The sequence below is a fragment of the Hipposideros armiger genome, unplaced genomic scaffold, assembly GCF_001890085.2.
Source record: "Hipposideros armiger isolate ML-2016 unplaced genomic scaffold, ASM189008v1 scaffold_136, whole genome shotgun sequence".
Classification (NCBI taxonomy): domain Eukaryota; kingdom Metazoa; phylum Chordata; class Mammalia; order Chiroptera; family Hipposideridae; genus Hipposideros; species Hipposideros armiger.
Window position 1 is genome coordinate 2,081,997 of NW_017731486.1, and position 14,303 is coordinate 2,096,299.

General features: G+C 42.9%; 1 protein-coding gene across 5 annotated transcripts in view; it reads right to left on the bottom strand.

Moving 5' to 3' along the window:
* MTCL1 (microtubule crosslinking factor 1) overlaps nt 1-14,303 on the bottom strand; it is a 132,146-nt gene that overhangs the window by 66,693 nt on the left and 51,150 nt on the right. The gene's annotated exons all lie outside the window — the stretch shown is intronic.

Here is a 14,303-nt window from a genome sequence, read left to right on the forward strand (position 1 = left end):
ACACACACACCACACACACACACACACCACACACACCACACACACACACACACCACACACACACACACACACACACACACACCACACACACACACACACCACACACACACACCACACCACACACACAGCTGCTCCTCTCCTTCAAAGAGCTCCAACAGCTTGTCCCTTCCTGAGGACTTAGCATCGTGGATTGGGCTCATGGGACAGAACTACACTGAGATTTAAGGAGGTGGTCCTGTTAGGTGTCACTTCACGGCATGGCCCTGCCGAAATGCAGGGCTGCACTGTTCATTAATGCATGTTTCTTGTGTGCAGAATGTGCTTTGTGCTGTTATAGCCACATCAGTCTAGTTTTGTCTTCTAATTGACACCAAATCTACAACAGGTTTCTTATATGAAATGCTGGTCTGAAAAATGCAGATGTTGGGCCTGCCGAGTGGTGCGTTGGTTGGGAACTGGCTTGGGACGCCAGAGGGCCCCGGTTCGGATCCCACATATGAGGGCCAGTGACACTGCCCTCTACAGCTGGGATGCTGGGCGGCAGCTCGACCTGGAGCTGGGCTGCTGTGGGTCGCCAGCAACGGTGTGGGCTGCAGCCCCTGCTGCAGTGGGCTGCTGTGTGTGGCCGGCAGCCAGCGTGAGCAGCCAGCAGCCACCGTGAGCGGCCGTCCAGGGGCCGGTGACTGATCTGCCTCGCCCGGGAAGAGCACAATGATGGTGCCGGCTTGGGCCAGTGAAGCAAACAGTCTCCACAACTGGACTGAAGAACAAAAGGACAGCAACTTGTCTGTTCCTCTTACCCCGATTCCCCAGTGCTGTTCCCCTCCCCCAATTCCCCAATAAAATCTTTTAAAAAAAAATGCAGATGTTATATCTTTATGTGCAAGCTATAACAATTTAGACTTCATCTAGGTATAGAAAGGCAAGGGTGTTCTTTATTCAGACTCCAGGCAGCACTTCATGAGGATGGCTCCTTCCTGGGCTGCATGTAAATCCATTTGTGCAATCAAGCTGGACTCTAATGGTTTCTGAGTTGACAGTAAAAGGCGCTTAATCAGGAAGTACCTTCTGCCTGAAAGCTTTGTCCTGCTTCCTTCCCTGATGCAGCTTCTGTGGCCATTCCCCGCTGGGACAAATTGCTCATCTCCGACAAACCTGCATGCCTACTTCTGAGTCATCGCCTGTCCAAGGATGAAAGCAGATGACCCAGTTCCTCCAAACCTTGGATTCTCTGATTTTACTGTTCAACAAAATCACTCCCACCCAGAGCAGACTGGGTTGGAGGCTGTGGGAGGAGGGAATGACACCCCCACGTGTATACAGCACCTTGCCATTTGCATTTTCCAGGATGGACAAGAGGAAGCGTGGTCCCTCATTGACCAGGAGCAAACGGAGGCTTGCAAAGGTACTCTGTGCACCCACGGGGGTGCAGGGAGGAAGTCACATGCCTCTGGGGTGTTCTGCTCCACCACACCAGGCTGCCTCTGAAGCATAGTGATGAGGCCACCAAGAGCACAATGGCTTAGACTTGAGGTATCCTTGCTCTGCCCATTTGTCACCTGTTCTGTCAGTCACCTCTCGTCCCTCGGGTTCACCAGAGTGCTGTACATGTTCTTAGTGTGGCTGCACCATGTTTCCATCCTTCTCATGCCTCCAACCCTTTTGAGAGTTTCCAGAAGGAAAGTCGCAGCCAGGGGCCACCTGGTCCCCTCCACTTCCACCCTCTCTGCTTCCAGCTTACTCAGGTGCATGTGTTTGGTCACAGCAAACATTTACTTGGGGATGCAAAAGAGCTTCAAAAAATTCACTGGTGTTCAAAGAAAGAGTCCTTTGGAGATTTAAGTAGCAAACAGCCTGCAAATAGGAAAATGCCAGTGAAAAGGCTTTTTTCCCCTCCCACTGGGTGTTCACTGACTGACTGACATTTTCTGCTTGCCACACGGCTCATGCTTCATGCCGGCATGACAAGTGTTTGGGCCACAAGTCTCTGTATTCTACTATTTTCACTTTGACTCTTCTTTTAGGCATTTTATTTCTTCTCTTATTTTGTCTGCGGAGTTCTAGCACCTGAGATCTCTCAGAGTTGAATGCGTAATTTCAACAGGTTTTTAAGAGCTTTCATAGTATGGCTTTAGAGAAACTTTGAAAATTCAAATTATAATTTTTTTGCATTAGATAAAGATCTTTTAGGGCCAGCCAAGTGGCTCAGTTGGTTACGAATGTGAGCTCTGAGCAAAAGGGTCGCCGGTTCGATTCCTACATGGGCCAGTGAGCTGCGCACCAGCTGAGCTGCCGCTGAACTGCCAACAGGTGGCAGGATGGCTCAGCTGGTGAGAGCATGTGCTCCTAACAACAAGGTTGCCATTTGACTCCCATATGGGATGGTGGGCTATGCCCACCAGCAACTAAGATTGAACATGACCTTGAGCTGAGCTGTCTTGAGCTGCCGACGGGTGGCTGGATGGCTCAGTGGTTACAGCGTGCGCTTACCAACAAGGTTTCCGGTTCGAATCCTGCATGGGATGGTGGGCTATGCCCACCCGCAACTAAGACTGAACTTGGCACCTTGAGCTGAGCGGCAGCGAGCTGCCATCAGGCGGCTGGATGGAGACTAGACTTGGAGCTGAGCTAGCTGTGCCCTCCACAACTAAGATTGAAGGACAACAACTTGGCTGTTCCCCTTCCCCAATTCCCCAATAAAATCTTAAAAACAAAACAAAACAACAAACTTTACTCCAAAACTGGACCAACATCTTCATGAATTTTTCAGTTTTCCAGCAAGCATATGAATGCACGTAAGCCACGTATGTAAACGAGAAAGGAGAATTAGGAACAAGGGCATTTGTGTCCAAATCCAGGCATCACTCATGGCCTGTGACCATAGACGAGTTCCTTGAGCTCCTCCTGGTGCCTCAATTTCCTAATTTAAAAGTGGGAATAATATTAACACCTACTTTATATAAAGGGTTCTTGTAAGGACTAAATGAAGTCATATGCTTAATAAGTGATAGCCATAAAAAGCAAATGTTGGCCTGCTAAACAATTATAATTCTTTCCATTGTTAATATTTTTAAATGCTAATCATTCCCCACCCCCCTTTTTTGCAAAGTAGAGAGTAAGAGCCATTATTAATCATTCCAGCTTTCTTCTCTCTCTAGGAAAAAAAAAAACAATGTTTACACAAATATCTTTTTCACTCTGCCTGGGAAATGTGTGTTCGAAGTGTGAACTTATTTATCTGTGTGGTTACTGTATATTCTTTTTTTGCATATGGAATGGAATTTGGATAATTTAGAACTTTAAGTTCATATCACAGGTCACATAAAATCTATTGTGAAAATATCTTACTATTGGTCTGTTAATAATTCACAGAAGAAATTTTAGTTTAACAAAAAAAATTCTCTCTCACTTTAAGTGAGTATTATCCCTATCATTTTAAGGATATAAATAGGTCAGATTTTCCATGATGCAATTAAGTATGCCAAGAGCCAATGGCAAAAAATGGCTTCACACACAATGTCTAGGGTGAATCAAACTACAAGGAGAAACACAATCACAGCACAGGCCTGCCCCACTATCAGATCCTAGCAGAGCCATTTCTCAGAGGAGAGGCACTTGTCTTTGTGATTGACAAGCCTTTTCTTTAACGTATTAACATAAAATGAATAACAAGGTTGAGGGATTTTGGCTAACCAAAGGATAAGTAAAAGCATGAAACAGAGGAAAGGGATATAAAGAGAAAAGAGATTAGGGAACTTCTTCCATACAACAGTTTCTGTCTGGTTTTAGGAAACTGAGAAGCACCCAGAGTATGAAATGAAATGTGCTAGAAAGACCTCCTCTTTGGTCATGGTGTTAGCCAGAGGAGCAAATACATAAAATGTCGTCTGGATAAAAACTAGCATCCAATTGGAGAAATTGAGAAGAGAGTTACAGTATGCACTTTTCAGTCCTTTGCAACCAGTTGGACCTGCGTGTCCTAGGTTAGACTCTCATGGGAGTCCCCGCCAGCTGGCCTCATGTCCGTGCTACGAGGGCCACTCCATGGTGTGGTTCTTTTCTTGGACATTGCTTTCCTCATTCTTTATTTCTAATCACCCTGATAATTTCTGGGTTTCAGGTCTCTGTTTTCTTTCATACGACTGAAAATGGACACAAGGTCTTATCACAAGGTCTTCACTCAGGGCAGATATTGTACAGTTTGTTAGAAATTAGGACATTTTGAATGGGCTTAAACATTTTAGGGTAAAGACGTTCTTTGTGCAGTTAGCAGGTTATTTCAGGCTATAAAATGTAGAGAAGACACTTAGCTACCAAAAAATAATAAAGAATGAAACTGATAAAGAGGAGAAAGACTACATAGAAACTGAAATGTAACGCAGGACAGAAGCAGCTGTTGTGACAATAGGTAGGCACAGACACATCCTTCCAAGCCCTGAGAAGGGGCAGGTTGTGCATACCCCACTTAGCCTCCTGTGTCATCCCTTCTTCTCACAGCTCTCCTACTCGCCTGTCTGCTGTAGAGTCACAGATCTCATTGTGTCTGTAACCCACAGAGGGTTCCCTCTTGTTATCATTCTCATTCCACTGTCCCCCATCCACTGTCCCCCATCTGCTGATACCTTCTCATTCCTCGGTTTCAGCTGCCATTGACATTGCTCCCATCTCCATCCCTGTGGGGGGGTTCCTGGCAGTCACTTCATCTGTCCTCACAAACAGAAGCCATGTAGTTTTCATCATTTCTTCTCTCATCACTCCACATTTGCAATATGCCATCTATTGCACATAATCTTTTGCGTTTGTCTTCTCTCCTGCAGCCAAGGGAAGACTTGATCACCTTGATCATTCTGTTGGATGCCTCCTCGGTGGTAATGTCCCCGCTCTTCAATCGATGCTGAACTACTTAGTAATGACTTCATGGGGGATCCACAGAGACATCTCCATCTCATTTACATGTCACTATGCATTTGCCAGGTAGTTGCCCCTGTTTGAGGGACACTGTGTTTTGTGTTTGCAGTATCCATCGGCATGTGGTCAGGTTTAACTACTGAGATTGCACAACACAGCTCCAGAAGTTGGTTTTCATGATAGCATGTGGATGACATTCATTGATGTGCCCTTACACCTTCTCTTTGAAAATCTCACCCAACAGAAAGATACCTTTTAAAACACTAATTATTGGAGACTCAAATGAATATTTGCACAGTAATGTTCACTGAAGCATTATTTACGATAGGCAAAAGGTAGAGACAATCTAAGTGCCCATCAACAGATGAATGGATAAACAAAATATGGCATAAACAAACAATGGAATATTATTTAGCCATAAAAAGAAAGGAAAATCTGATACATGGAGGAATCTTGAAAACATTATACTTAAATAAGCCAGACCCCCCTCCCTCAAAGGACAAATACTTTATGATTCCATTTATATGAGATACCTAGATCAGGCAAATTAATAGACAGAAAGTAGAATAGAGGTTACTGGGGACTGGGCGGGGGGGAGAAAGAGTTACTGTTTAATGGATGCAGTTTCTGATGAAAAAGTTCTAGAAATAGATAGTGGTGATGGTTGCACAACACTGTGAATATATCTAATACCACTGAATTATATACTTAAAAAGATTAAAGTGGTAAATTTTATGTTATGTATATTTTACCACAAAAAAATAACTAATTATATCAAAATTAGTCTATCTTTAGAGCCATAACAAAGCACACCAAACAAAATTCTATGGACTACTATAGCTTACATTTTGGATGTCACTTAAGATCCCATGACTCATTTCACTTTCCATGTGTACAATATCATGCATTCTTTCTCTCCTTTTATGGCCAAGAAGCTGAGATTAGCTAGTGCCATTTTTAATCTGTAAAATACACATTCAGATGGATTCAAACTGTTTATAAATGTTTTGAAGGCAGCTTTTAAACAGTGACCAAAGCTTTAGCAAGTTTTTTCTCCAAAGGCCTTACTTTTTTCCAATCAATGCCACACATTTTTAAATTTTATTTTATTATACCTCTAAAGGTAGTTTCTCCTCTATTTATGCTTCAAGTCGGTATATTTTAACCAACTGTTACACACATACTATCTTCATAAGAAGTAAATAATTCTTCTCAGTGATCATTAACTTATTTGTGGAAAAAAGTTCAATAATTTACCAGAAAATACTAATGGGAGAAATTTTTATTTTTTCCTAGAGGTATAAAATCTTAAAACTTGTTGGAAGCAGGAAGACCTTCTACAATATTTTATCTTTGTTTTTTTTTTTGTTTTTTTGGTGTTTTTTTTTTGCATACACACAGAAATACATTGCTTGTTATGGAAATATGGGAAGAAAAAAGAATGAAAGGAATAACAGAAGTTGGAAAGAATGGAGGTTAAGACAAGAGGGAAGTTAAAAAAAAAAGTTCCAACCCTTACGTTCTATTTCTAGATATAGCTCTAGGTGACCATCTATCTTAGCCTCTGTCAGCTGAGAGGCCAAAATAATAACACTGGCTTTCTGATGGGCTGGTAGGGCAAACCTGATGAAATGACTATACACCCACTGAAGGATCATCACAACAAACATGCTGTTTGCATTTTGCATCTAAGAACTTTTCCATTATAGCCAAACATTTTATATTCAAGATCTTTCCTCTTCACATTTGTATTATTATTATTTATTCTCATTTCCTACGTGAGGTATTATTATTCTCATTTCCTATGTGAGGGAACAGGCTCAGAGAAAGTAACTTGCCTAGTAGCACAGGCAGGATTTGAGCCCAGTCTCTCCCCTCATACTCTGAGTCTTTCCACAGAACTGTGCTGGCAGCACTCTGATGAGGAAGCTTGGGAAAAACCAGGTCATATCACTGGTGGGTCGCTCACCTCCATGCTGACTGCTCTCATGTTTCAGGTTGACCAGTGAGGTTGACTCATGTCCCAGAAGAATATACAACAAAGAATAGTGCTATGCCCTTGATATTTTGGGGGACCCAAAAAGGGCAAAAAGCACTCCTTGTCTGACTCATGTTTATCTGTCTTATAATGGAAGAAAGAACTACACTCTACAATGTACCAAGGTGGACCACACCCGAGCCCACAGGAATCTGAGGCCCTACAAACATGAGCCCTTCAAGGCCCCTGGAGAAGCCTAGAATTTCAAATCATGCCATGTCCTCTCAGTCAGGACACCCACAGCTTACTGAAGTGTATCCCACTCTACCCTATTCAAGCTTGGGGACCCTGGAGACCTGGGTCTACTAGGGTTTTGTGGGTCTAGTGGGCCAGAAAAACCATAATAACAATTCATCATTTGTGGACATTATACTCTTCTCAAGGAATTTATGCCAATTACACACTTCTCTAAAAATCCGGGTCTTGGGAGGACAACCTACGTTTAATAAGGGTCTCATTAAAGGTGCTTTGCTTTTTAAACATCTTTGATTCCCAGGAGATTGCTTTTGTATTATGACAAAGAGAACCTCTTCAACTCCCCGATTACAAGGGTCTCAAAGGGTCCAGGGGTTGGGGGTAAGGGGAAAGCAGTCTCCTTTCCCCTTACTCCCAACAGAGAAAAAACCTTTCTCTTGTGTATTCCTGGCTGTATGGAAGAAATCGTAAGCAACTCTTCAACCTCAAAGAGTGAGTGTCCAGGAATCACTGAGATGAGCAGCATTCTTTCAGAATCCCTCCTGAACTCTGCTCCTCTGATGCCGGAGACTAGGAAGGAACTAAGGCTGGATAAAAGTATTGAGCTCCAGGAATAAATGCCACATTACTCTGCTGCCTTGAGAAGAAGCAGCAGTCACTTTTAGACCTTAAGCCATAAGATGTACTTTACAGAAAAGTATGCTCGGTGGCCTGTCAGACACTATCGACTGAGTTTAAAAGCACAATTTGTGCTGTGATCTGCTACTTAGGTCTTTCCACTCAGAGGCAATTTTCCTCTAAAATGATGCCAAGTGCAGAATTAAACAACAATAACAACTACCCCTACCCCACAGCACACTCCCATTCTTTTTATCATTTTATTCTTCTGTTCCTCTACTATTATAATCCTGAACAGATATTCTGGAGGAAGTGCTTAAACTGTATTTTACTGTCTAATAAGTGGAGGAAAAACAAGAAGGAATCTTTGAAAGACATCTACAATGTTGTCATATTCAGCCTTCTTCACCTCTATTTTGAAAACCCTGCATCTGGTTTCCTTGGGTATCAGCACAATTTGCAATAACAGAGTTTCGCTTCCTTGTGCCACTTACTATTGTCTATCTATTATTGTCTGATCACAACACCTGATAACCAAGAATTCTCAATTCATTGAGGTCCCCTGGCCCTTGAGATGAGAACATGCCTAAATATCTAATAAGCATTAAAAATTTTCAGGAAAACTTCAACAGCACAAAGTAACATAATCATAGCTCATGTAAGACCAAACTCTTATAGATTTATCAAGTCATATGAGCTTAACTAGTATCATAACGCAGAAGTGCCAAGTTCATCACAGATGAGATTAATCAACCTGAAAATTTATCTTCTGTCTGTAGCTATCCCAAATCCTATGGACTAAGGAAAACCCAGGTGACAGGCACTGCTGTAATCTATAGAAGAAAATGTTACATAAAATTATATCCACCTAGAAAATCTAAAGTGAGCCACAATTAAGATAACTGTGAAAAATCTTTGCAATATTGTCTGGCATAATTCCTGAGGGAAGGATTAGTGGAGTGGGTACTACTGTCTCCAAAAATACCTTTGTGTTTGCATAGAAGTGCTTCCGCAATATCACATGGGTTAGAATGTGGAGGCACAACTCTCTCCTGTTATGTAGACTGCTGTGACTTTTTTTTTTAATTTATTGGGGTAACACTGGTTGGTTAATCTATATAGGATTCAAGCATGCATTTCTATAATACATCATCTATACCGGGAGTGACAAAAAAAATGTATACACATGACTTGTATTCATCTTTTGTTATCGATATATATTGAGTATTACAATATTAATACACTTGCTCTGTTCACAGGTCTCTTTGCTCCCTGGCCTTTTTAGTTTTGTTACTGACCTGTATTTCATGTGAATTGCCTGTTAAAAAGCCTGCTGGGGGTTTTCTTGGTCACCAGGACTCATGTCTTTCGGTCCTACAGCGGCTGTTTGCTGATTGGGCATCCTCAGGGAAAGAGGAGTTCCACATGTAATTTCCAGGGAAATAAAACCTTCCCCTGTCAGAGTTAAAACTTAAACAATAAATAAATGGAGGTAAACATTATAGATGACTATGAAGTTCTAGACACCCAGAAGTCTGGAACCTAGTAAGAGAACACCATGGTGACCCACAGAACTCAAACAGTAGGAAAGCCAATATTTCTAACTCCCAGTTACTCTTTTAAAAAATATACTATGCTTTTTCCTGCCGTCTTTTTTTTTTTTAAGATTTTATTGGGGAGTTGGGGGAGGGGAACAGTGTTGGAGAATTGGGGAAGGGGATCAGCCAAGTTGTTCTTCACAATCTTAGTTGTGGAGGACACCAGTCGCCATCTGGCTTCCCGTCGGCAGCTCGTGGCCTCTAAGCTCAAGGTGCTGTGTTCAATCTTATTTGCGGGTGGGCATAGCCACCATCCCATATGGGCGTTGAACCAGCAGCCTTGTTGTTAAGAGCACATCTCTATCCACTGAGCCATCTAAGCAGCAGCTCAGCTCAAGGTGCCAAGTTCAGTCTTAGTTGTGGGTGGGCGTAGCCCACCATCGAACAGGCAGTCTTGTTGTTACACCAGCTGAGCCATCCTGTCACCTGTTGGCAGCTCAGCGACAGCTCAGCTCGGGTGCAGCGTCACTGGCCCATGTGGGAATCGAACCGGCAGCCCTGTTGCTCACAGCTCGCGCTCTTAAGCCAACTCTTAACTAACTGAGCCACTTAGCCGGCCCCTTTCCTGCCTTCTTAAATGGAATTTATAGGACACAGGTCAACCTTGACCTCATGTCCAGCGCTCCATTATCAACCTTTGGGGACTCTGCGGTGGGCTCTCTAGCTGACTATCCCTAGGGACAGCACTGTCCCCTCAGTCATCATTAAGGTGTCAGTGGAGCTTTTCCTTTGCCCTGCTCCAGCCTGACCCTGCTGGTGTCAAATTGATTAGGGGCTTGGGATGACCACCACCATTAGAAGTAGGTAAAAAGCTGCTACTATCAGGGGAAGGGTTCCAAGAGGAGACTTTACCCACCAAACGCATCACTCGGGACTCATGACGGCTCCTTTGGGGCTTTAGAACCTTTTATTTTTTAGGACTCCAGGATTTGTGACCATGTTTTCATTGCTTAAAGTTGACAAAACCTGAATTCCAGATAAAGACATACTCTCACCTGTCATACTTGATCTTTTTCCTTTGCCTGGAAAGTCTCTAAATTTTTCTTTTCTTCAAGAAGTTTGGTTCTTCCTTCAACATTCCTGAAACTCTATCTACGTGAGACTTGAATCTCTTGCCTTTGATACATACAATTATCCTCACGGCTAACTGAAGCTGAAACCTCACACTGTTCCATAATGGAAATGCGACAAGGGCCAGAAGTCACCAAACTACCTTACAGCCCCTAGAAAGGCCCGAGACCCACAAAAGGGACCACAGCACTCATGTGCTAAAGCTCAGCACCCTACTCCTCAGACGAGCCTCTGCCCTCACTCCAGGCCTGAGAATTCATATTTTGAATACAAGCCTAACAAAATAGATGAAAATAATAGTTGTGTGAATTTTGTATCTTGCTGTATAACCTTTATATCAAGACCTGCTCCCTGTGAGCAGCACTTCTGTAGACTTTACAGAGTGTTTTCTCTCACAGAAGTGACAGTTTGTCTTTCAAAGGTGGTTTAAACATTAAAAATAGTCATGACCCATCACAAAATAGGTCAGGTTATCCTGGGGGCCCCGGAGAGATGTCCTGGAATTTAAGAAGCTCTGCAGTAGCTTCAGGAGGATTTTTCTGGGACAGAGCTTGTCCCAAGGAAAGCGAGGAAAAGAGTGTGAGATGCCCTTGAAGTGTCCTTGGCAGAATGAAACTTTGCCCAGCTATCACTCTTTCACAAAGAGTGACAATCCCTCATGCTGCAAGTGTCAAGACTAGATAATTACCTCATCATCACCCCTACCACTTATTAAATTTGAGCTTGATAAGGTGAGATAATCAAGGACTAAACACGATTTTTTTTGCACTAATATGACAGTTTTCATATCAAATAAATCCTGGTTTACAAGCAACAAAAACCCCAAACCCAAAAAGCATCTGTGACCTTGTTGTCAGAAGACCTGAGTCCTAGACGCCCTGTCGCTTGCTGTGTGATCTCAGGCAAGTCCCTTGGCATTCCTGAGCCACACTCTCCCATGGGTAGAACAGTTAGCTCTTTACTCACAAAGTGGAGATGAGGAGTAAGACTGTGGCGCAGAAGCACTTAGCATTACTCAAACATGCTATATCGTTACCTAGTCATCTCAACAGAAAAGTTACCTAAGAATTCTAGAGTAATGTTTTCAGTGATTTCAAGTTAAGTGCCACCTCCACCCACAAACAGGAACAAACATGAACTGGCTAAGCATCCAGGTGCTCTATGACACTGTCATGTGGAAAAGATGGAAGCTGGTACAGCACCAGAAAGACTTTTTAAGTGAGTTCCACTTGCAAGCTATTTTCTTCCCACCAAAAAAAGCCTGAAGAACTAAACCCCTTTCCATGAATACTCTTACACTTCACACATCAGAGACAGAGGCAGAGAAATTGAGAACAAGAGAGATACCAGGCCCAGAGAATTGGGGGGGTGGGGGGAGGCGGTATCATGCAGCAGCCATTTTACTGAACTGTAAAGCTTCTGTTCTATAGCTATGAGGAACCAGTATGGCTATGGTTATGGAATACAGACCAATTAAAAAATATGTAACCGTTTTTTATAGAAATGTTATGAGGGCCGGCCGTGTGGCACATTGGTTAGGAGTCGGCTTGGAACGCCAGCTCTGAGCAGCAGGGCCCTGGTTCGGATCCCACATGTGGGCCAGTGACACTGTGCCCTCTACAGCTAAGATGGTGAACAACAGCTCAACCTGGAGCTGGGCTGCTGTGCGTCTCTGATGATGTCCTCCACAACTAGACTGAAGAACAAAAAGGACAGCAACTTAGCTGTTCCCCTTCCCCAATTCCCCAATAAAATCTTTTTTTAAAAAAGAAAATGTTATGAAATGATTTGGTTCACTTTTCCCTCTGACATCATCAGTCTTTCATTATCAAGCAACTGATGAATTTACTTTGGTTGTTTCATGCAAGCCAGTCTCATCGTCCTCATATTCATAAAACCAAGGGATCACATACTTCTTCCATTTTCCCAACAGCACCTGGTAGAATTACGCACAAAGGGATTGTTTAAAAATAAGGGGGAGAGAAAGGAAGGGAGCAAATTTTTCAAGCGGTTTCTTATCAGCGGTTTTCAACCTTCCTAATGCCATGACCCCTTAATACAGTTCCTCATGTTGTGGTGACCCCCAACCATAAAATTATTTTCGTTGCTACTCTATAACTGTAATTTTGCTACTGTTATGAATCATAATGTAAATATCTTTTTGTTTTCCAATGGTCTTAGGCGACCCCTGTGAAAGAGTCATTCGACCCCCAAAGGGGTCGCGACCACAGGTTGAGGACCACTAGTCTATAGGAAAAGCAATGGGATTTTCAAACAGTTTGAAATCAGAATTATTATCTATTTTAAATTTGAAATAGTATATAACCCAATTATATGCTGTGAAATGGTACTTTATTAAATAAACTCAAATTTTAACACTCCTCTCAGATTTTCATCTGTTACATTGTGTTATTTATATCATTAGGAGATGGTCTCCATGGGTCTCTCCCATTCCTACACACCTTGCTGGGTGTGCCAAGGACAAAATGATATGACCAGTCTTTACCTGGACCATTTCTCAGAACTATGCTTGCAGTGAGCATCCTCGAAGGATGAGGTGGTGACTCCCTCTGCAGAAAAGAGCAGGCATGCTTATCCCAGCTCAGTGTTCCCTAGCTGTGACACAGGCCCACTGTGTGCACAGTGTCCATCTGGGCCCACTGAGTCCTGTTCCTTGGACTTGGGAACAAGGAGAACTGACTGTGCTGATGCTGCCTGCTGTTCCCTGGGTAATAAAGTCCTTCATCTCTGACCCAGGAATCTTGTGTCTTCTGGCAGTATCCCTGGAAGAGGGTAAAATCCCTTAAGCTGGGTAAAAATCAAATCTCGGATCTATCAATATCTAATTTCAAATAATGACAGACTGTTTCCAACTGACTATAGAGTTAAGTCAAAGAAAAACAACTAGATTCAAAGTGAAACTTTGAGAAAATCGTCTTGCTCACCATGGGCTCCTCTATGTCCAGTTCTGAATGTACATGAAGATTCTGTCTGTGACAAGCACCAACCTAGTCAGGCACCCTCGGTGCACCCTCAGTGCCTGACCAGGCGTTTGATTTATTTGCTTCTATTCTCCTCCCTTTCTGTGGCCCTGAGGCTCTGCTGAAGGCAACTGGTTTTATGGTCTAGGGAGCAACAGTAAAAATTCAAGTGCAACCAGCCTCTGCCTTTGGCCCAGTTCCACACTGTCTCCCTGCAGTAGTAGGTCAGCGTCGCCATGTTGGTACACACGTTTCACTGTCTGCCTTCCATATACTCTGAGGCTTCTCACGTCCCAGTTGTCTACGGCACATGCTTATGCCTCACTTATGGTTTACTGTTTGTTGTATGAAGCCCAGGGCCTCCCCATTTCATCCCTCTTGGAGGGCACAGCCCATGTGGTTCCTTGAATAGCCTATGTACCCAGAAAGAGAATGCCCAGTCGCAACTCCATAATACTTGATGAGTGAATCAATCAATCATCATTTCTAGTTCTCATTTGCAACAAAACTTTTCAACATCATTCTACTGGGTTTAAAAAGCGGGAAAGTAGCAAGTCTGATTTTTAAACAATTTACCCCAGGAGCTTTATAACTGATCTGTGTATCTGCCATAAAATGTACAGCACACCTTAGACTGGAAATGTTTTCACTCTTTGTTTAATTTGCTATTCCATGTGGCAAACAGCCAGACCAGACCTTTCTTAAATTTTCGTCCAAATCAACCTGGAAAAAATAAGTAATAGTTACTAAAGAGAGCCATCAAACTTAAAATGTATATATTTTTTCTATTTAAAAGTTATCGGGGCCGGCCGAGTGGCTCAGTTGGTTAAGAGCTCGCTCAAGAGTTTGAGCTCTGAGCAACAGCGGTTCGAGTCCAGCCCGAGCTGAGCAGCC